At 39.6% G+C, this 23867-nt stretch overlaps 1 protein-coding gene across 1 annotated transcript in view; it reads left to right on the top strand.

Annotated features, from left to right (window-relative positions):
* The window catches only part of DOCK7 (dedicator of cytokinesis 7), a 3076229-nt gene that overhangs the window by 2809156 nt on the left and 243206 nt on the right, over nucleotides 1-23867 (top strand). The gene's annotated exons all lie outside the window — the stretch shown is intronic.

The following is a 23867-nucleotide window of genomic DNA, read 5'->3' as shown; positions in this document are numbered from 1 at the left end:
CTGCAAACTAGGAGCCATAATCGAAACTCCTAACGATGTGGACAAATTACAAAAGGGCCTCACTGAGACAGATACCTGGTGTCAAAGCCATGGCCTGAAGCTCAATGCCAAAAAGTGTATTGTCATCCCCTTTGGTAAAAACTCTGTACCCATAAACTACCACATAGCTTGTAGTCTACTTAATGCCGAAAATGTGATGAGACCTTGGGACACAGGTGGACAGTAGTCTCTCCTTTGATAATCACATTGCCACAGTGGTCAGGAAATCTTCTACGTGGCTCATCTCATCATGAAAGAATTCTCATCCAGAAAAAAAGAGGTCATTGTTCCCCTCTACTCATCACTCATTAGACCTATTATAGAGTACAACGCCCCTTTTGGTATGTACCTCACAAGACATCTACAACAACGGGAAAGACCACAGAAATACCTCACAAAGAGGATTACTGGCCTCAAACAGATGCCCTATGCAGACAGTCTCAAAAAACTACAGCTTTACTCCATCGCATATCGCCTACTCAGGGGCAATCTCTGCCTAACATACAAAGCTATGTCAAACCCAGAGCTGTTGGACATGCTCCACTTAAAGAAATCCCAATCCCTCCGAGCTACACGCTCTAGGGACCTAAATCTTGTCACCACAATAAACAGAACAAGCTGGAGGGATAGATTCCTGTCCCAGAGACTTCCCATACTCTGGAACAGACTACCTATCTATGTCAGACAGAGCTCCTCATTAGCACTCTTCAAGAAATCTTGATGATTGGATGGGAAATGGGAAATTCACCCCGGGGATCACTTCTGTGGCTCTGCTCGACAGGGGCACAGGAAAATAATTTTCTTGGGAGGCAAAACATTTTTTTGGCTAGACTTGTATGGGCCCTAGGGCCGATAGCCTAGTATCTACCTATGAACCTGAGTCACCCCTCTTCTCTCACCCCCTGCTGAAACCATTCCTCAGAGGGGCCAAAAATTTAAGACCACCCAGGAGAGCCCCTACCCCAGCCTGGGACCTTAACTTTGTATTGGAAAAGCTCACTCTACCTCCTTTTGAGACAGCTGCAACTGCAAAGTTGAAATTCCTTTCCTGGAAAACAGGCTTCCTTCTAGCCATCACTTCAGCAAGAAGAGTGTCTGGATTACAGGCCCTCATGGCAGTGGAGCCCTTCATCATCCTCCATGCAGACAGGGTGTCCCTCAGGACTAATCCTTCCTTTATGCCCAAGGTGGTATCCAGTGTGGCCCTTAATCAGTCCATTCATTTGCCAACCTTCTTTTTTAATCCACAGAACACAGGAGAATGAATACTGCACTCTTTGGACGTGCACAGACAACTTAGATTTTATTTGGACAGGACTAAGTCTCTCAGGAAAACTGAACAGCTGCTAGTTGCCTTTGCTACAGGGGCATAGGGGAAGGCCATTTCAAAGCAAACCATTTCTAAATGGATAGGCCATTGCATTAATTTCTGCTATAAGCACCATGGAAAACCTACCCCACAGGGGATAAGATCACGTTCCACCAGGGCTGCATCTACTTCAACAGCCTTTCTCAGAGGTGTTCCTACCGGGGACATCCTGGAAGCTGCTACCTGGAGTTATGTTCATACCTTCACCAAGCAATTACCACTTGCCTATTTTTTCTAAATCCAGAGCCAATTTTGCCACTGCAGTCTTGCAGGGCCTAATAGCTGGTCCAAATGCTCTTTAACTGCCTCCTCTCTTCCTTAGCTTTGGGAATCTACCCAAATGTAATGACTGCAACAGTAAAACACGAAGAACATAGTACAGTTGTGTACAATTACCATAAATGTAGATGTTCGAGTGTATTCACTGTTGCAGTCCTGGTTACCCTCCCTCCAGCCCCCTGACTTCTATTGGCTATACCTCTCTTCTTGTTTACTGTATTTAAGCTTTCTGGTGTATTTGCTTTTTGTTGGAGGTGTAACCTTGTATATAATTGCTTCCCATTATGGCGGCATCTAACATCTGGGGCAAGAAAAACTGATGTAATGGCATTGGCTGCATGCTTTATACCCCTGACGTCATGGAAGAAGAGACAGCAACCGACGCAGGACCCAAGACTTTGATAATCAGGCTGGCTGAGGGCTACCTGCAAGCAGATAACCCAAATGTAATGACTGCAACAGTGAATACACTCGAACATCTACATTTATGGTAAGTGTACACAACTGTACTTTTTGTGTCAAAAGCCTTTGCCAAATCAAGGTATGCTGTGTACACAGATTTACCCTCATCAGTGGTCTTGGTCACACTTTCAAAGAAATCCACCATATTTAACAGGCAGATGCAGGATCTGCCCTTCATGAAGCCAAATTGGGTAGAGTCCAAGGTTTGAAGGTCACCTATGTCTTTGTTTATGAGGTCCATAATGATACTTTCCATGGCCTTACAGATGAGGCTGGTCAGGCTTATGGGTCTGTAATTCCCCGGTATGTTGCTAGGCCACCTTTGTGGAGGGGAATAACTGTAGCTGTTCTCCATTCTGCATGAACAAAGCCTATGGTTAGGCTATGATTGAAAAGGGTACTTAGAGGTGATGCTATTTCATGTTTTAGCCTGTTTAGAAGACATCCTGGGATGTCATCTGGTCCCATAGAGGCTGTGTTCTTTGCCTTGGACAGGGCTTTGAAGACATGGTCTTCAGATATGTAAGGTGGAGGTGGGTGTTTGTTGTAAGTTAGTAGGGGATAAGGGAGTGATGTTTTCACCAAACCTATCTGCTAGCAGGTTAGATATTTCTGCGGGGTTAGTGTGTATGATACCCTTGGCCACCAGTTCTGCACATGCTTGGGTCCTATCCTTTAGATTATGTACATAGCTGTAAAAGGCCTTATAGTTATCCTTGGCAGTACTTGCTAGATTTCTCTCAAAGGAGCTCTTGGATGATTTGACAAGTTTTCTTATTTGCCTGTTAAGGCTGAAGAAGGTGATTTTCCATTATTTTCTTGAACAGCAACTTTTTGCATTTATTGTACAGTTTGTTGATGCTGGAAGTCCGCCATGGCAGCTTGATTTTACTTGGGGGCTCTGGCTTTGATTCTGCCTGGTACAGCCAAGTTTATGGACTTATGCAAATGATTGTACAGGGCTTTAGTGTAAGCTTCAGCATAGTTACCACTTTCAGCTTGGGGTGGGACATGGAATGTATTTATGCATTCACCTAGGAGGGTATAGTTTGCCTTGGTGAAGTTTTTTAGTCTGATTTCATCCTTTGAGTTCTGGTGTTAGTGTCAGTTCAAAGGTGACTGATTTGTGGTCAGTTTTAACTAATGAGGGTCCAACAGTTGCAGTAGTGCACCTGTTTGACATGTTGGTGAGGACCAGCTTTAGAATGTTTGTTCCTCTTGTCAGGGTGTGGACATTTTACTGCAAGGCATTTGAACTCACAAAGTCAAGGAACTTTTGTGATAGTGAGTTTGGGCTAGAGTAGTTTTCCCAATTGATGGTGGGATAATTAAAATCCCCCATAACCAGTGTGTTCGGTAACGTTTGGATTATCTTCAGTTTGGTTAAGTAGGCTTTGTGGGTGTCGTGACCCATGGAGGGGGATCTATAACTGACTAGGACTTGAAATGGGGTCTTACCCACCATAATCTGGACCTGGAGTCACTCTGTGGAGTTGTCCAGTCTAACTAGACATGAGGTAAATTTATCTCTAATATAGACTGAAACACCACCTCCTTTGGTTTTCACATGTTCCTTTTGCGGTCTAAGGGTGTGGAAGGTATTGTAACCTTGCAGGGCCTGTGTACTCTCTGTGGCCTTAAACCTCTCTGTAATATCTGAATGGAGGATTGTGTCAGATGCCTTGGCTAGGTCAAGTTAAGATGGTATGCACTCTTTCCCTTGTCTAGGGCCTTGGTGACTTTCTCGAAGAAGTCACCCATGTTTAACAAGCATGCTCTACCTTTAACATATCCAAACTGGGTTGGGTCCAGAATTTGGAGAATACCTATGCCCTTGCTAATAAGGCCCATAATGATTCCTTTCATGGCCTTGCAGATGAGGCTAGTCAAGTTTATGGGCATATAACTCCCAGGATCGGTTCATAGTTCCACTTTGTGCAGCGGGATTAATGTTGCTCTCCACCATTTTGCCAGAACATGACCAGTTTGCAGGCAATGGTTAAACAGGAATCCAAGTGTGTCTACTAGGTCATGTTTTACGTTGTTTAAAAGGCAACCTGGGATGTTGCCTGGTCCCATTGATGCTGTGTTTTTGGCCTTGAAGTGCGCCAAGATGACCTGCACTCTTGAAATAATAGGCTGAGGAATGGTGGCATGGGGTAAAGTTTGCTTCATATCTGTCAGCTAGCAGGTTGGCTGTTGCATCTGCTTGAGTTTGGGCAGTGCCATCCACAACCAGTTCACTTCATAGCTGGTTATTCCCTTTTAGATTTCAGATGTAGTTAAAGAATGCCTTGTGATTATCCTTAGTTAGGGAAGCTGTTTTTACTTTGTAATTAGCTTTGGAGGACTTGGCAAGATCTCTGATATGTTTGTTTAAGCTACAGAAGGATTTCTTCTTCTGCTGAGCCAGTCCCCTCTAGTTCTTGGACATTGGTATTTTTCTCTTGTTGTATTGCCTGTTTATACTGGGGGGTCCACTAGAGTGGCTTGTATTTTTGGCAAGACCTGGTTGTAAGGGATAGCCAATTGTAAACAGCTGCTTAAGTGGTTATACAGGGCATTGGTGTACACCTTTGCGTAGGAGTCCATGTTACCTGCATTTGAGGGGTCTTTGAAGCTTGTTATACCATCACTTAGTAGGAAGTAATTTGTTTTTGAAAAATTCTTAAGCGTTTTTGAGCTTGATGGGGTATCTGGTTTTATAATTATATCAAACAAGACTAATTTATGGTCCGGTCTTACCAGGGGGGTGCAGTGCTCTCCCATATTAGTGAGTACTATGTCCAGGACATTTGAACCTTTCATGGCTGTCCTGACTACCTGTTCCAGAATATTTGCACTGACAAAGTCCAAGAACCTCTCTGCCAGTATGTTTGTGGTCATGTATGGCTCTCAGTTGATGGCAAGATAATTAAAATCACCCATGAGTAAGGTGTTGGGCTGTATGGCAAGTGACTCCAGTAAGTCCAGGTATGCTTTTCCTGTTTCATGGTGGGGGACCTATAGCTAGCTATGATGTGGTAAGGGGCTTTGCCTGTAGGTAATTGGACATAGACTAGCTCAAAAGATTCATACGGTTTGACTAGTCTAGAGGTGTACTTATCCTTAATGAAGATGGGTACACTTCCTCCTTTGGTTCTTTCATGCTAATTTTGTGGTCTGAACATATGGAAAGCATTGTAGCCCTACATGGCCATTGTGCTTTCCGAGCCTTTGAACCATGTCTCTGTTACTGCACAGATGTCAGCATCTTCCAAAGTAAGGAGTGCAGTTTCTTGTTTAGACTCATTGCATTAAGCAGCAATACCTTGAGTTTATCTTGAGAATATTTTGTAATGTTGGAAGGTTGGCTGTTTTGACACTGCCTGAAAAAGGCACAGTAGGGGTGACTAATGCCTTTGCAAGCATTGAAAAGCCTAGAAGAGACAGGTGCAGACCATCTCTGGCAAAGCAGAGTGACCTGTCGACCATGTCTTCCTAGGCTGCATCCCCTTGGGCTGACTCCAGAAGCTAAGCCAGTTGTTAAAGTCAATAATTTTTAGTTTGTATTGCGGCATCATCCTTGGAGAAGGTAGAATGCTGCTTAAGGCTAGGCTTTTACCTTCCTGTGACACACAGTCTGAGAGCTTAGTCATATATCTCTGTATATAGTCCATAGTGAAGTATGTCTCAAGTCATTCACCGCTACATGGACTATGATGGAGTCATACCGGTACTTATCGTTGAGTGACTTAAGTGCTTGAATGACTTGACAGATCAGCTAACTGTAACCCACTTCTTATCCAGCCTGGTAAGGAGAACATCTGTGTGTCACAATAGAATCACCTATGACCAAATCATTAGGTTTTGTGGTGTTAGCCATATGGGCTTATTTGTTGAGACACTGGTGTGTGTGTGTGTGTGTGTGTGTGTGTGTGTGTGTGTGTGTGTGTGTGTGTGTGTGTGTGTGTGTGTGTGCACGTGTGCTGACAAGCTGTTTGGCATTCGATTTGTCCTTTTGTGGGAGTCTTGCCTCCAGTTTCGTACTGTAACTACATCTCACATAAAGTATTTGTTTCAGGAGTAAGTGGCTGTCAGAATCTTCTTTTTCTTTCGGCTGTTCCCATTAGGGGGTCACCACAGTGGATCATCTGTTTCCGTTTCTTCTTGTCCTCTGCATCTTGCTCTGTCACACCAACCACCTGCATGTCTTCTTTCACCACATCCATAAACCTTATCTTAGGCCTTCCTCTTAACTGGCAGCTCCATTCTTAGCATCCTTTTCCCAGTATACCTAGCATCCCTTCTCAGCACATGCCCAAACCAATGCAATCTCGCCTCTGGCTTTGTCTCCAAACCATCCAACCTGAGTTGACCCTCTAATATACTCATTCCTAATCCAGTGCATCCTCATCATACCCAGTGCAAATCTTAACATCTTTAACTTTGCCACGCTCAGCTCTGACGCATGCCTTTTTGTCAGTGCTACTGTCTCCAATCCATATAACATAGCTGGTCTCACTATCCTCTTGTAGACCCTCCCTTTCACTCTGTCTGGTACCCGTCTGTCACAAATCACTCCTGACACTTTTCTCCACCCACTCCATCCTGCCTGTATTCTCTTCTTCACTTCTCTTCCACACTAACCATTACTCTGAGCTGTTGATCCCAAGTATTTAAACTCATCCACCTTTACCAGCTCTAATCCCTGCATCCTCACCATTCCTCTCTCCTCCCTCTCATTCACACACATATTCTTAGTCCTGCTGATGTTCATTCCTCTTCTCTCTAGAGCATATCTCCATCTCTCCAGGGTCTCCTTAACCTGTCCCCTACTCTCACTACAGATGACAATATCATCTGCAAACATCATAGTCCACATAGCCTCCTGTCTGATCTCATCTGTCAATCTATATATCACCATTCCAAATAAGAAAGGGCTCAGAGCTGATCCTTGATGTAATCCCACCTCCACCTTAAACATATCAGTCACTCCCACCGCAGACCTCAGCACTGTCACACTACCCTAGTACTTATCCTGTACCACTCTTACATACTTCTCTGCCACTCCAGACTTCCTCATACAATACCACAACTCCTCTCTAGGCACCCTGTTATATACTTTCTCTAAGTCCACAAATACACAATGCAACTCATTCTGACCTCCTCTGTACTTCTCCATCCACACTTTCAGAGCAAATGTAAAATCTGTAGTGCACCTTCCCAGCATGAAACCATACTGCTGATCACTAATCGTCACCTCCCTTAACCCAGCTTCCACTACACTTTCCCATAACTTCATGCTGTGACTGATCAGTTTTATCCCTGTGTAGTTACTACAGCTCTGCACATCACCCTTATTCTTAAAAATCAGTACCAAAACACTTTTTCCACTCCTCATGCATCTTCTCACTTTCCAAGATGTCATTAAACAATCTGGTTAAAAACTCCACTGCCATTTATTCTAAGCACATCCATGCTTCCACTGGTATGTCATCTGAATCCAACATAGCCTGCCAGTGGTCTGTACACTCACCTATCCTCTGGCAGGAGATACAGAAGCCTGCATTGTAAGACCACCAGATTAAAAAACAGTTTCTTTCCATTCTCTTTTAGACTGTTGAACTCTTTGTAAAAACGAACCATGGCGTATGTTGCATAACTAGCATCTCAAGGGGCTTATTTTATGGATGTGCAATAACTAAGTGCAACACTAAGGTGGCTCACCTACACAATGAAGGACTGTAAAGCGCAATATACAAACTGTGCAATAATTCAGTCTAATCATAGATATGCTGCTATTGTTTCAGTTTTACTTTGACAATATTACCTTCATATTGTTCCATGTCTCGTGTTCTGGGGTGGGTGTGGGTCACCGCTGTCCTACTTTACTTACAAATTGCTACTTGTTAAATTTCTACTGTGATATTTTATTAATTTTTCTCTATCTGTATGTACATTGAGAATGAAGCATTGTAATTTCATTCAGCTACACTGCTGTGTAGTTCTGAATGACAATAAAGTTTTCTTTGACTTGATTTGACTTTGACCAAAAGCCTTTCCATTCTTCACCCTCTTCATAGCTGTCCATACTCCCTCCTTGCTAATCCATTGCACTTCCTGATTCACTATCCACACATCTTCCAGCCTTCTCTCTCTCTCTCTCTCTCTCTCATTCTCTTCATTCATCAGCCCCTGAAAGTACTCGTTCCATTAGCTCAGCACACTGTCCTCGCTTGTGAGTACGTTTCCCTCATTATCCTTTATCACCCTTACCTGCTGCACATCTTTACTAGCTCGGTCCCTCTGTCTAGCCATTCGGTACAGGTCCTTTTCTCCCTCCTTAGTGTCCAACCTTTCATACAACTCTTCATACGCCTTATCCTTAGACTTTGCCACCTCTCTCTTTGCCATGCACATCATCTCCTTATACTCCTGTCTACTTTCTTCATCTCTCTGATACTCCCACTTCTTCTTTGCCAATCTCTTCCTCTGTATACTTTCCTGTACTTCCTCATTCCACCACCAAATCTCCTTGTCCTCCTTCCTCTGTCCAGATGTCGCACCAGGCACCTTTCTAGCTGTCTCCCTTACCAGCTCTGCTGTAGTTACCCAGCTATTCAGTAAGTCTTCACTGCCACCCAGTGCCTGCCTCAACTCTTTCCTGAACTCCACCTCACGATCACCCTTTTTCAAATTCCACCATTTGATCCTTGGCACTGCTCTCACACTCCTCCTCCTCTTCTTGATCACCAACGTCATCCTACAGACTGCCATTCTTTGGTGCCTAACTACAGTTTCCCTTGTCACCACTTTACAGTCTCCAATCTCCTTCAGACTGGCCCTCCTGCATAGGATATAATCCACCTCTGTGCATCTTCCTCAACTCTTGTACATTACCCTATGCTCCTCCCGCTTCTTAAAATACATATTCACCACAGCCATGTCCATCCCTTTTTGCAAAATCCACTACCATCTGACCTTCTACATTCCTCTCCTTAACACCATACCTACCCATCACTTCCTCATCCCCTCTGTTCCCTTCACCAGCATGCCCATTGAAATCCGCTCCAATCACCAGTCTCTCACCCTTGGGTACACTCACCACCACTTTATCCAACTCACTCCAAAATGTTTCTTTCTCACCTCATCGCACACCCAATTTGCGGAGCATATGCACTAACAACATTCATCATTACACCATCAATTTCCAGTTTCATAAACATCACTCTGACACTCTCTTCACCTCCAAAACACTCTTGGCATACTTTTCCTTCAGGATAACCCCTACCCCATTTCTCCTCCCACCTCCGATACACCTGGCCTTACTCCCCTTCCATCTGGTCTCTTGCACGCACAATATATCAACCTTCCTTCTCTCCATCATATCAGCTAGCTCTCTCCCTATGCCAGTCATACTGCCAACATTCAAAGTTCCTACCCTCACTACCACAATCCTAACCTTCCTCCTCTCTTCCTGCCTTCGGGCATGCCTTCCCCCTCTTCTCCTTTGACCAACAGTAGCTCAGTTTCCGCCAGCACTGTGTTGGCTAACAGTACTGGTGATGGTCGTTGTTAACTTGGACCTCAACCGATCCGGTATGGAAATCTGTATTGTCCACATATGTCTTTTGGCAAAAGTTTTACATTGGATGCCCTTCCTGACGCAACCCTCCTCATTTATCCGGGCTTGGGAACAGCACAAAGAAATGCACTGGCTTGTGCATCCCCAGTGGTTGTCAGTTTACATGAGACAATTGCTAAATTGCCTCAGGATGATAGCAAGTTCTTTTTGTATGTTTTATTGGGGAAGGGAATGGGATCATTTGACAGGACTGTGCTTTGTAGCACCAAGACTACAAGAGGGACCTATACTTTGTGTAGGTCAAGAATGATCAAGGCTACCTCCCAGTGCACTAAATGAAAAATCCACTGACCTCTTGATGTAAAAACAAGTGGTTGCTGGAGTGTAAAAGTACACTACTTTATCCAACCGCTAGCTAGATGAATTTAGAGCAAGTAAATAAGTAGAACAGATGATGAGGCAAAATGCACTTTTTCATTATAAGCACAAGGAAAGGCAAATGAATAATTCAAGATATCAACAGCAGTATAGACAGGGAGGAACTTATTAAGATCAATTTACACCAGGGGTGTGGAGCTTAAAATCACCAGCTTTAAAAAAGCAGATCAACAAATGAGAGATGGGTGAGAAAAACTAGCAGAGAATCACCAGCAGTGCTTTAGTTTATACAGGCTTGAAATCCTTTTAGAAAAGACAAAGGGACAGAAATTCACTCTGTGTTTAAGAATCACTCAGGAGACAGTTTAACTAATGAAAAAGCATGTGAAATGTGCAGCCTAGGTAATTTGTGTCTACCTTAAAAAATACCAGGCCAAGCAGATTTCTTACAACAGAAAACAAAATGGAGTGGGTAAAACAGAAAGCAACTCTATCAGCAAGTCACAGATGCAACTTGAATGAGGGACTTATTATTGCAGGTATTTTTGTTGATATGACAAGGGCTTTTGAAATGGGTATATGTCAGAAGATTATCAGAAGTGAGAAGATCTTATCTTGGAACGTCAAACCGTCTTTTCCTCTGAAAGTTGACATCACAAAGATAAACCGCATTTTTGTCTTTTTCCCAATGTGGAGTGATCTCAGATTTGGAATACATAATAGGCAGGGGGTGTGGTGGGCTTATCCCCATGCAAAAACACTTTTTTATGATGCCAGCTTCCAGAGGAAAAGCTAGTTTGATGTTCCGAGATTCAGTCTTCTCAGTTTAGATAATCTGGTCTTTCAATCTTCTGACATAGATCCCTTTTGAAACTGTCAGCCATACCCTTCTTCTCAACAAACTCAAAAACTCAACTTTGTAGATAACACTGTTTGCTGATTTTCTCAGGTATATGAAAGACAAAACCTTCCAACTCCATAGCATTGTCTTATCCTCCATTGCTGGTAAACTTAATGCAGATATGCCACAAGGTTCTGCAATAGGTTTTCATCTCTTCTCTCTCTCTTTGTTAATGATTTCCCCCTAGAATTACCAGATCTTAAATTAATAATGTATACAGATGCTGTGCTGCTACTGTAATCCCTTACTAGCAAACCAAGTTACAGTACAATTTCACTCAGTTATACATGTGGTCCACTGCTAACAAACTATTTAACCCCAAGAAAACCAATAGTATAGTCTTTGCCTCAGCAAAGAAATTATCCACTATTTCTCCTAATCTCCTAACAGTTCATAGTTGAAATATAATACCTAATGTCACTGAACTGAGGTACCTTGGTCTGATACTCGACCCTACCCTTTACTTTACCCCACACACATATTTTATTTATTTATTTATTTATTTATTACATTTGCATTTTGTATTATTTATTTTATATTTATTTATATTTTATATTATTTTGTATTATATTTTGCAACTAATAAAGTCCTTGCTCAATCAAAACTAAGATCAGTAATTTCCTTTCACCTGCTGCTCACATGGGCATTGCTAAAAATGTTTATTTTAATACTCAGTGTTGAGTATTGTCTTTCTTTTCTAATTTTGCATTCCACCCACAATATTCTCAGAATACAAACTGCTGAGAATAAAATCTACAGATTCATTTTATTAGCAGACCTCCAAGTACACCATATGGGTTTCACTGTCTTGCAGGACCATTTTTCTTCTAAGTGTTCTAATTTACAAGGTGCTAAAACATGGTCACTGTCCCCCTTTGAATGAAGGTACCTTTAGAAGACAATCCTTATGTACTCAAAAATACATGGGACAACAGATTCTCTCTAGTATACCCCCCATTTAAAACTGTTATACGTGAGAGAGCATTATCTTGACTGGGACCCACTGCCTGGAGCCTCCTGCCTACAGATATAAAAAAATCTCAAAAGCATTAATATTTTTCAGAGATACATTTAAAAAACATCTCTTTAATGAATTTTCCTTGCATCTGCTGCCATGACAGTGGTTAGGTAACTTAGCATCCCATGTCATGACAACATTGGTGTGATATATTGAAGATTTACCCACGTTCGGTGTTGTTTAATCATGAGGGTGAAGCCAGAGTGATTAAACAAAGGCAACCATGGGTAAATCTTCAATATACCACACCACAGAGCCGGTTATCACTATTATACAATGACATTAAGAAAACATTTACTACTTTTCTTAAATAATATCTTTGTATAATAGCGCTATGATGATCTTCCACTTTTACTTTGATATTCTGGAGCGTTGCTGATGCACTGTGCATGGGTATGGGACTTGTGTTCCGACACTTTTGCAGTACACCAGTGCTGTGTGAAGAAGCAACAGAGAAAGGAATATCTCCATTGCTTTTTTTTTAAACTAAAAACAAAAAAAGAAAGAAACCAGGAGGCTTGTAACAAATGTCGAATAAAATAAATAAAATTGTAATGTACAGAAGACATGAGACAGAGGAAATGAAAGGATAATCAGATACGTTTATTTCATTTTTATATAATGTACTTGATTATCCTTTTATTTTTCTCTGTGCCTTCTCTGTTGTTGTTCATTTTAGTCTTCAGTTTTGTCAGCTTATAAAAAAAAAATCAAATAAAAGTAATTTTTTTGTTGCATATATTAATAGAAAAAAGTCTGGGCAACCGGACCTTTTTCCATTGGTATATGTTCAGATTTACAACGGGCACGCTGATTGGGCTGACCAATCAGCATGCTCATTTTTGAATATTAATGGCTAGTCATTGTATAATACTTATTAAACTTTTCTCAGCCTCTTAATGTCATATCTTGTACACAAATATTTCTCATGTATGTAGAAGTTTATGTATTACATATATAATTGCACTGTATTTTATGCATATCTTAGCTTGCATTTTGTATATAAATTTTTATTAATGCACTGTGGCTTTTTTTTTTATTTTATCCTGTCTGAATTTAGTCATACTATGTTCTGAATTTTGCTGTATACTGATTTTGTATGTAATGTTGTTTGAAAGACAGTGATGTGGTTTCTGCTTTTTGAGGACAGGTTGTGGCCGAAAAGAGTCAGTAAACCAGTCCACTTACCCAATCAACAGATAGTAAATGTGTGATTAAAAAAAAAAATCTAATGTAAGAAATCAGTGTAATGACGCGCAGTTATCCAGGGCTGTAAAATATTAAGCAATGTGTTTAAGTAATTTCACAGTAGGCTGGTTCAAAAAGATGGGTCTTAAGAGATTGACTTCAGCATGGAGGAAATGATCATCCACACAGACAACAGATTGCAGAGATATGGCCCTTGGAGGGCAAAAGTACGAATGCCCAAGGATGTAAGCCATGCCTCTGGAAGTGCTAGCAGCCCTTGTATGGCTCACAATAAGGAATGAGGTGGCCAGTACCAGGAATGCATTTCTCACAGTCAGGGAGACTCAGTCCATGTTGGGCTAGGTAACCCAAGACTAGAACTTTGAAAATAATCTACTGCATAATTGGAAGTAAATGCATTTCCTGCAGAACTGGGGGTAGTGTGATACTCCAGTAATTAGCTGTCCAGCAGACTATTGCAGCAGTTGCAGGAGGTCTAGTTCACAGTCCAGAAGCTCCAGATGCAGTGCATTGTAGGACTTTAAAAAAGGGCTCCACTACAGGGACGTCTCCAGGTGGAATAAGGCACTTAGTAATGGCAGTATCCTCAGGTGGAAAGAGGAGAATTTGACCACAGCTGAAACTTGGTCCTTCAAAATCAGCATGTCGTCATTGCCAAGACCTACACACTTTTGGCATGAATTAACATTTTGTCTGCACTGTAGATGATATTTATGATCTATTTTTCACAAAATTTGGGGTCGGCAAATCAGGAAGGATTTCATTCACTATACAATCACTGACACTTGGGTTTCAGACTTCAGACAGTAACCCAGACATTCCAAGTTATGTTACAGAAGTGCACACTAGTCCTGCAAAGAAAGACAGTTTAGACTGAGCAAACAAACATGAACTACATTTCTGTGCCCATAATTATTTATTTTTGCTTCAGTAATACATCTGAATTGTTCAGTAAACAATACGGCTATAATTGCTGGGTTTGTGTCTGTCTCTGGATGAAAATAGCAGAATTTAGCTGTCATGATCAAGTTAAACAGACATTAGTTTGGCTTTGTACAACTGGTGTACATTTGTGTAACTTTACTGTGGTCTTTTAATCACAATTGGACACGAGTGTGGACATTGATGGATTATAATGGCAGCCGTTTGAGTGGTCTTAAACCAGGATGGTCAATCCAGAAGCACATGAACATTTCTGCGTAGTCCAGAAACACTGTGTGGGAGGGCATGGTTGGAAAACCACCCAAGGTACAGTTAATCTACCACTAGTAATTATTCATACAGCCACACAGACTCTATCGTCACTTCCCATCCTGTTCACTTAACTGTTAACATTAAAGAAAGGGTACCTCCTAATGCTAAAGTACAGCTATCAGTAACAAGTAAAAACAGTATTCAAAATGAAACGCTGTACAACAATGGCCAATGAAGTAAAGTTCTCTTGGAGAATAGGTAGTGTAGTTAAATGATATAAAACTTAAAAATGGAACATATATAGCAAAAAACTTGCATACATTTCCAGTACTTAAATTAAATGCACTTACAAGACATTCACGCTGTGAATGCAGTTATACCACAGCGAAATGATGGCTCCAAAGTTTCCAGTCTTATGATGGCTTCAAAGTATCCAATCTTTTTGGTCTGATATACAAAGTATCCACACTGAAGATGTAGTAGCTGCTATGTGACTGTGATGAACTGTGATAACAGCTTAACCAGTCTAACAGATCAAATAAAAGCTTCTATCTTTAATGGCAGTTAAAATCCTTTTATTGTAGGAAAAGTTAAAATCTTCATGTCAAGTTAAAATCTTGATGTAGAATAAAACAGTCCCTATGTATTCCAAACGATAAGCACTTTCAGTATCTTCTTCAGATCGTAGAGATTGGGACTGGAAGTTCCTTTTTATAGTGTTTGCTTCCTTTACTGTTGAGACAATCATTCAATCATCACACTGTCAATCAGCTATTTAAACGCACCAATCCTCTTTCCTCTCAGCTGGGGGTGTTCCATTTCCTATACCTTTTGCTTTTGAGGGGGTGTGACCAGTCATGAATTATTAAGCCAGACACACCTCCATGTTAGCTGATAGTTGGTCTTCTAGCTTTTAGTATAGGTTTTAGTGGGATGATGTTATTCAAGCCTGGCTCAATATCAGCACGGAGGTTCACAATCCACTTACTCTCCCTGCATTCAGTAATATTTTCAATGCCGCCTTCTCTATCACCTTATAAGTGAAAGAATGACCAACATTTCTTTCAGCATGCGTTGCTAAAGCATTATGTGCATCTTTATTGGTAATGTCTCTTTGATGTCTCAAAATGCAATTTTTAAATATCTGATTAGTTTTTCCTACATAGAATGCAGGACATAGTTTACAGGTAGCCATGTACATCACATTGGGGGTTATATAAGTGGCTTTGACATTAAAGGTGTATTTCTTCTTTGTCCTTGGATGTTCAAATTCGTTATTACAGTCAGTCAGTGGGCATGCTGTGCAGTGGCCACACTTGAACGTGCCTTTATGTCCAACGATTTTATGTTTGCTAAACCCATCTTTGTGCAAAGTAACCTCTTTAAATTTTTCTTATTCTTGTAGCCAAAGCATGGTGTTTCACCTACAATGTCTTTTAGCTTGGCATCCTGGGTGAGGATTGGCCAAAACTGCCTTGTTATGGATTTAACTTGTGTGTTGTCTGTGCTGTAAGTTAACATCACTCTGTTGGTTCTGTCTTGTTTTTCTGTGGGATAACTTCTTGAACATTCACATCTTTTTCATTATAGCCTCTCTTTTTTAGGCTTTGTTGTAGAAACAAAATTCCCTTTTCTCTTGTCTCATCTTTGCTACATCTTTTAATGTATTCTTTGTGTTTCATTTAGCATAATATTTTTAGTGACATGTTTAGGATGCATGCTGCTTTTCATCAAGTAATGATTTTTCCATGTATTTTTTCGGTGTAATTCGGTTTCCAACATGTTTTCGTTAAGAATAACATTCACATCCAAAAATGCAACTTGATTATGAGAGTGTTCTGCTGTAAAGCTTAGAAAAGTAGTCGTCCTATTTAGATATTGATGGAATGATTCAAATTGTGGTACGCTTCCTTCCCCATAAAATAAAAAGATTATCCACAAATCGACCATAAAATTTGATGCATTCATACCATGGATTATTTGAGTTCAATACATGCTCCAATTCCCAGTCTACAAGCACAAGATTTGAGTAGCTGTTCGCACAAGGGATGCCCATGGCTACCCCCCATTTTTGCCAATAGATTGATGTACCATACACAAAATAATTATTTTCCAGTATTAAATCTAATAAAGCACAAATCCTATTGGTTTCATTAACAGTTTCCTTGTGGCTTAAGATCTTTCTTACAGCTTCTATGCCTGCTTCGTTGGGAATGGAAGTGAATAAACTATTCACATCCAGGGTGGTCACAAGTAGGTGGCCATAATCCGTAATGTTATTCATGGTTTGATTTATCTTTCTTAAGAAGTCATCAGTATCCTGCAGAACTGTATCAAAATATTTTAAAATAGTTCTCAATTTTTTCTCCACAAATAGTGACATTGTTTCTGTCACTCACCCTTGTCCTGCTACTATAGGCCGTAGTGGAGGGTTATGAAGGTCCTTATGAATCTTAGGAAGTCCATTAATATTCGGAACAGCGGGTTTTGTGATGTTCAAAAAATTGTAAAGGTCCAGATCTACTTGGCCTTCAGTCAACATATCCTGAAGTAAGGAAGACACTTTTTGTATAGTTCGATTTAACTGGATTGGTGTAACTTTATGGTATGTCTTTTCATCTTGTAACATGGTGGTCATTTTCTTCTTATACCAATTAGTATCCATAACCACTACAGTACCTCCTTTGTCTGCTGGTTTGATTACCACATTCTCATTTTGTTGCAAGTTGCATAGGGGCTTGTCTTTCTTCATACGTAATGTTTCTATAATGTTTAGTATGTGTGTCCATTCTTAGTTTCTCCACTGCATTATTACACAGCCGCATGAATAGTTACACAGCAGGATGGGCTACAGGTACAAATGTACTTGGTTTCCTAAAGGTTCTAACTTGTTCTGTGTTTGTGCCATAAATATTTCTTAATGTCACATTACGTCCAAAATGCTTTATGTCTATAACAAATTCATTCAGATTGGATCTTAGATGGTATGAAAGTTAACCCCTTCTGAAAAACAGAAGTTTCTGCTTCGTCAATTCATATTGAGAAATATTCACCACTATAGAACTGTTTAATTCAGTATTTTCTTTCTTTTTCTGTCTTGACTGTGAGTTTGTGGTTCTTGTAACTGGTTTGATTCCGAAAAAACGGAAGTTGTGTGGTGATGGGGAGAAATGTACTCCCTTTCTTAGGAATGGTTCCTGTTTCTGGGGATGTTTCAACAATCCTATCTGCTGTAATGGCCACAGGTGTCCCTGTAATATTGGTAGATGTATTCAATGTGCCAGATGTTTGCTCCTCAGTCCCAGTATGGTTTTTAGACACAGATGTGTCATTCCTAATGGATGCAGGATGTCTGGTGCTAGGGTTAAAGTGATTTGTAGTAGATCTTATTTCCTCCCTGGGCCATTCAAAGGTCCGCCCTTGTTTGAAATCATTAATGTCTCTATTTAGTTTTTTTATTTTCTGATCTTTTATTTTTGATTCATACACATTGAGATTGAATTGTAATGTTTCTAATCTGTTGGTGTGATAAGTATTCAAATTCATTTTCTCTAGTTCTACTTGTTTTTCTTTGATTTGAAGGGCGAGATTGTCTTCCTCTGGTCTAAAATAATCCATGATTATCTTCATGTATCCGAAGCTGGTCTCTAAATTTATTGCTTGCCATTTAGCTAGGAGTTCAGGATGTTGATTCCCATAGCTTGGCATGCATTTCACCCGCATTCCTCTAGGTTCTAGGTATGACCTGATGGTGTAAACAAGCTTCCAAATGAAACCGTTGCCAAGTTAATCTTTTTAGTTTGTATGCTGCAAGTTCTACTTCTTGTAAAATATAATCAAAGTTGCTGTGATTTGTGATATCTTGAATGTCTGATGATTCAGTGCCACCAAATTGCATATGTAATAATGGATTTGCTTGTTTATCTGTTTGTTCAGCATTATTATGCCGTAGGAAATCAATGTTTAAGCCTTGGTTTTTATTTGCAGTGGTAGCAACATTGGCCGTGTGCAAAGGAGAGGTATAAGAAATATACAATAAAGAAAGGATACCTCCTAATGCTAAAGTACAGCTATCAGTAACAAGTAAAAACAGTATTCAAAATGAAACGCTGTACAACAATGGCCAATGAAGTAAAGTTCTCTTGGAGAATAGGTAGTGTGGTTAAATGATATAAAACTTAAAAGTGCAACATATATAGCAAAAACTTGCGTACATTTCCAGTACTTAAATTAAATGCACTTACAAGATATTCACGCTGTGAATGCAGTTATACCATAGCGAAATGATGGCTCCAAAGTTTCCAGTCTTATGATGGCTTCAAAGTATCCAATCTTTTTGGTTTGATATACAAAGCATCCACACTGAAGTTATAAGTGAAAGAATGACCAACATTTCTTTCAGCATGCGTTGCTAAAGCATTATGTGGATCTTTATTGGTAATGTCTCTTTGATGTCTCAAAATGCAATTTTTAAACATTTGATTAGTTTTTCCTACATATAATGCAGGGCATAATTTACAGGTAGCCATGTACACCACATTGGGGGTTATACAATGTGATAGAGAATGTATATAGTGGAATAAGGAAAAGCGACATTGAAAATATTACTGAATGCAGGGAGAGTAAGTGGATTGTGAACCTCCGTGCTGATATTGAGCCAGGCTTGAATAATATCATCCCACTGAAACCTATACTAAAAGCTAGAAGACCAACTATCAGCTAACATGGAGGTGTGTCTGGCTTAATAATTCATGACTGGTCACACCCCTCAAAAGCAAAAGGTATAGGAAATGGAACACCCCCAGCTGAGAGGAAAGAGGATTGGTGCGTTTAAACAGCTGATTGATAGTGTGATGATTGAATGATTGTCTCAACAGTAAAGGAAGCAAACACTATAAAAAGGAACTTCCAGTCCCAATCTCTACGATCTAAAGAAGATACTGAAAGCGCTTATCGTTTGAAATACATAGGGACTGTTTTATTCTACATCAAGATTTTAACTTGACATGAAGATTTTAACTTTTCCTACAATAAAAGGGTTTTAACTGCCATTAAAGCTAGAAACTTTTATTTGATCTGTTAGACTGGTTAAGCTGTTATCACAGTTCATCACAGTCACATAGCAGCTACTACATCTTCAGTGTGGATACTTTGTATATCAGACCAAAAAGATTGGATACTTTGAAGCCATCATAAGACTGGAAACTTTGGAGCCACCATTTTGCTATGGTATAACTGCATTCACAGCGTGAATATCTTGTAAGTGCATTTAATTTAAGTACTGGAAATGTATGCAAGTTTTTTGCTATATATGTTGCACTTTTAAGTTTTATATCATTTAACCACACTACCTGTTCTCCAAGAGAACTTTACTTCATTGGCCATTGTTGTACAGCGTTTCATTTTGAATACTGTTTTTACTTGTTACTGATAGCTGTACTTTAGCATTAGGAGGCACCCTTTCTTTACTGTATATTTCTTATACCTCTCCTTTGCACATGGCCAACGTTGCTACCACTGCAAGTAAAAACCAAGGCTTAAACATTGATTTCCTACGGCATAATAATGCTGAACAAACAGATAAACAAGCAAATCCATTATTATATATGCAATTTGATGGCATTGAATCATCAGACATTCAAGATATCACAAATCACAGCAACTTTGATTATATTTTACAAGAAGTAGGACTTGCAGCATGCAAACTAAAAAGATTAACTTAGCAACGTTTTCATTTGGAAGCTTGTTTACACCATCAGGTCATACCTAGAGGAATGCGGGTGAAATGCATGCCAAGCTATGGGAATCAACATCCTGAACTCCTAGCTAAATGGCAAGCAATAAATTTAGAGACCAGCTTCGGATACATGAAGCTAATCATGGATTATTTTAAACCAGAGGAAGACAATCTCGTCCTTCAAATCAAAGAAAAACAAGTAGAACTAGAGAAAATGAATTTGAATACTTATCACACCAACAGATTAGAAACATTACAATTCAATCTCAATGTGTATGAATCAAAAATAAAAGATCAGAAAATAAAAAAACTAAATAGAGACATTAATGATTTCAAACAAGGGCGGATCTTTGAATGGCCCAGGGAGGAAATAAGATCTACAAATCACTTTAACCCTAGCACCAGACATCCTGCATCCATTAGGAATGACACATCTGTGTCTAGAAACCATACTGGGACTGAGGAGCAAACATCTGGCACGTTGAATACATCTACCAATATTACAGGGACACCTGTGGCCACTACAGCAGATAGGATTGTTGAAACATCCCCAGAAACAGGAACCATTCCTAAAAAAGGGAGTACATTTCTCCCCATCACCACACAACTTCTGTTTTTTCTGAATCAAACCAGTTACAAAAACCCATGAACTCACAGTCAAGACAGAAAAAGAAAGAAAATACTGAATTAAACAGTTCTATAGTGGTGAATATTTCTCAATATGAATTGACCCAAGCAGAAACTTCTGTTTTACAGAAGGGGTTAACTTTCATACCCTCTTTAAGATCCGATCTGAATGAATTTGTTATAGACATGAAGCATTTTGGACGTAATGTGACATTAAGAACTATTTATAGCACAAACACAGAACAAGTTAGAACCTTAAGGAAACCAAGTACATTTGTACCTGTAGCCCATCTTGCTGTGGAACTATTCATGCGGCTGTGTAATAATGCAGTGGAGAAATTAAGAATGGACACGCATACTAAACATTATAGAAACATTACGTATGAAGAAAGACAAGCCCTATGCAACTTGCAACAAAATGAGAATGTGGTAATCAAACCAGAAGACAAAGGAGGTACTGTAGTGGTTATGGATACTAATTGGTATAAGAAGAAAATGACCACCATGTTACAAGATGAAAAGACATACCATAGAGTTATACCAATCCAGTTAAATCGAACTATACAAAAAGTGTCTTCCTTAGTTCAGGATATGTTGACTGAAGGCCAAGTAGATCTGGACCTTTACAATTTTTTGAACATCACAAAACCCACTGTTCCAAATATTAATGGACTTCCCAAGATTCATAAGGACTTTCATAACCCTCCAATACGGCCTATAGTAACAGGACAAGGGTGGGTGACAGAAACAATGTCACTATTTGTAGAGAAAGAATTGAGAACTATTTTAAAATATTGTGATACAGTTCTGCAGGATACTGATGACTTCTTAAGAAAGATAAATCAAACCATGAATAACATTACGGATTATGATCACCTACTTGTGACCACCCTGGATGTGGATAGTTTATTCACTTCCATTCCCAACGAAGCAGGCGTAGAAGCTGTAAGAAAGATCTTAAGCCACAAAAAAACTGTTAATGAAACCAATAGGATTTGTGCTTTATTAGATTCAATACTGGGAAATAATTATTTTGTGTATGGTACATAAATCTATTGGCAAAAATGGGGGGTAGCCATGGGCACCCCTTGTGCGAACAGCTACTCAAATCTTGTGCTTGTAGACTGGGAATTGGAGCATGTATTGAACTCAAATAATCCATGGTATGAATGCATCAAATTTTATGGCCGATTTGTGGATGATCTTTTTATTTTATGGGAAGGAACCGTACCACAATTTGAATCATTCTATCAATATCTAAATAGGACTACTACTTTTCTAAGCTTTACAGCAGAACACTCTCATAATCAAGTTGCATTTTTGGATGTGAATGTTATTCTTAACGAAAACATGTTGGAAACCGAATTACACCGAAAAAATACATGGAAAAATCATTACTTGTTGAAAAGCAGCATGCATCCTAAACATGTCACTAAAAATGTTATGCGAAATGAAACACAAAGAATGCATAAAAGATGGAGCAAAGATGCGACGAGAAAAGGAAATTTTGTTTCTACAACAAAACCTAATAGAGAGAGGCTATAATGAAAAAGATGTGAATGTTCAAGAAGTTATCCCAAAGAAAAACAAGACAGAAGACAGAACCACCAGAGTGATGTTAACTTACAGCACAGACAACACACAAGTTAAATCCATAATAAGGCAGTTTTGGCCAATCCTCACCCAGGATGCCAAGCTAAAAGACATTGTAGGTGAAACACCATGCTTTGGCTACAAGAATAAGAAAAATTTAAAGAGGTTACTTTGCACAAAGGATGGGTTTAGCAAACATAAAATCGTTGGACATAAAGGCACGTTCAAGTGTGGCCACTGCACAGCATGCCCACTGATTGATTGTAATAATGAATTTGAACATCCAAGGACAAAGAAGAAATACACCTCTAATGTCAAAGCCACTTATATAACCCCCATTGTGGTGTACATGGCTACCTGAAAACTATGCCTTGCATTCTATGTAGGAAAAACTAATCAGATGTTTAAAAATCACATTTTGAGACATCAAAGAGACATTACCAATAAAGATCCACATAATGCTTTAACAACGCATGCTGAAAGAAATGTCGGTCATTCTTTCACTTATAAGGTGATAGAGAATGTATATAGTGGAATAAGGAAAGGCGACATTGAAAATATTACTGAATGCAGGGAGAGTAAGTGGATTGTGAACCTCGGTGCTGATATTGAGCCAGGCTTGAATAACATCATCCCACTGAAATCTATACTAAAAGCTAGAAGACCAACTATCAGCTAACATGGAGGTGTGCCTGGCTTAACAATTCATGATTGGCCACACCCCTCAAAAGCAAAAGGTATAGGAAATGGAACACCCCCAGCTGAGAGGAAAGAGGATTGGTGCGTTTAAACAGCTGATTGACAGTGTGATGATTGAATGATTGTCTCAACAGTAAAGGAAGCAAACACTATAAAAAGGAACTTCCAGTCCCAATCTCTACGATCTGAAGAAGATACCGAAAGCGCTTATCGTTTGAAATACATAGGGACTGTTTTATTCTACATCAAGATTTTAACTTGTACATGAAGATTTTAACTTTTCCTACAATAAAAGGATTTTAACTGTCATTAAAGCTAGAAGCTTTTATTTGATCTGTTAGACTGGTTAAGCTGTTATCACAGTTCATCACAGTCACATAGCAGCTACTACATCTTCAGTGTGGATACTTTGTATATTAGACCAAAAAGATTGGATACTTTGAAGCCATCATAAGACTGGAAACTTTGGAGCCATCATTTCGCTATGGTATAACTGCATTCACAGCATGAATATCTTGTAAGTGCATTTAAGTACTGGAAATGTATGCAAGTTTTTTGCTGTATATGTTGCACTTTTAAGTTTTATATCATTTAACCACACTACCTATTCTCCAAGAGAACTTTACTTCATTGGCCATTGTTGTACAGCGTTTCATTTTGAATACTGTTTTTACTTGTGAGTGTCTCTTGTGGTGATTAGTTGTATTATTTCACTCATGAACATAGAGTAAGTACATACATGGATTGTATATAGTGATCCAAATATTTCAGTATCTTGCAGCACTGTGTACATTG

The sequence above is a fragment of the Protopterus annectens genome, chromosome 10.part0 (assembly GCF_019279795.1).
Source record: "Protopterus annectens isolate FY-2018-M chromosome 10.part0, PAN1.0, whole genome shotgun sequence".
Classification (NCBI taxonomy): Eukaryota; Metazoa; Chordata; order Ceratodontiformes; family Protopteridae; genus Protopterus; species Protopterus annectens.
This window is presented reverse-complemented; position numbering and strand designations above follow the sequence as displayed.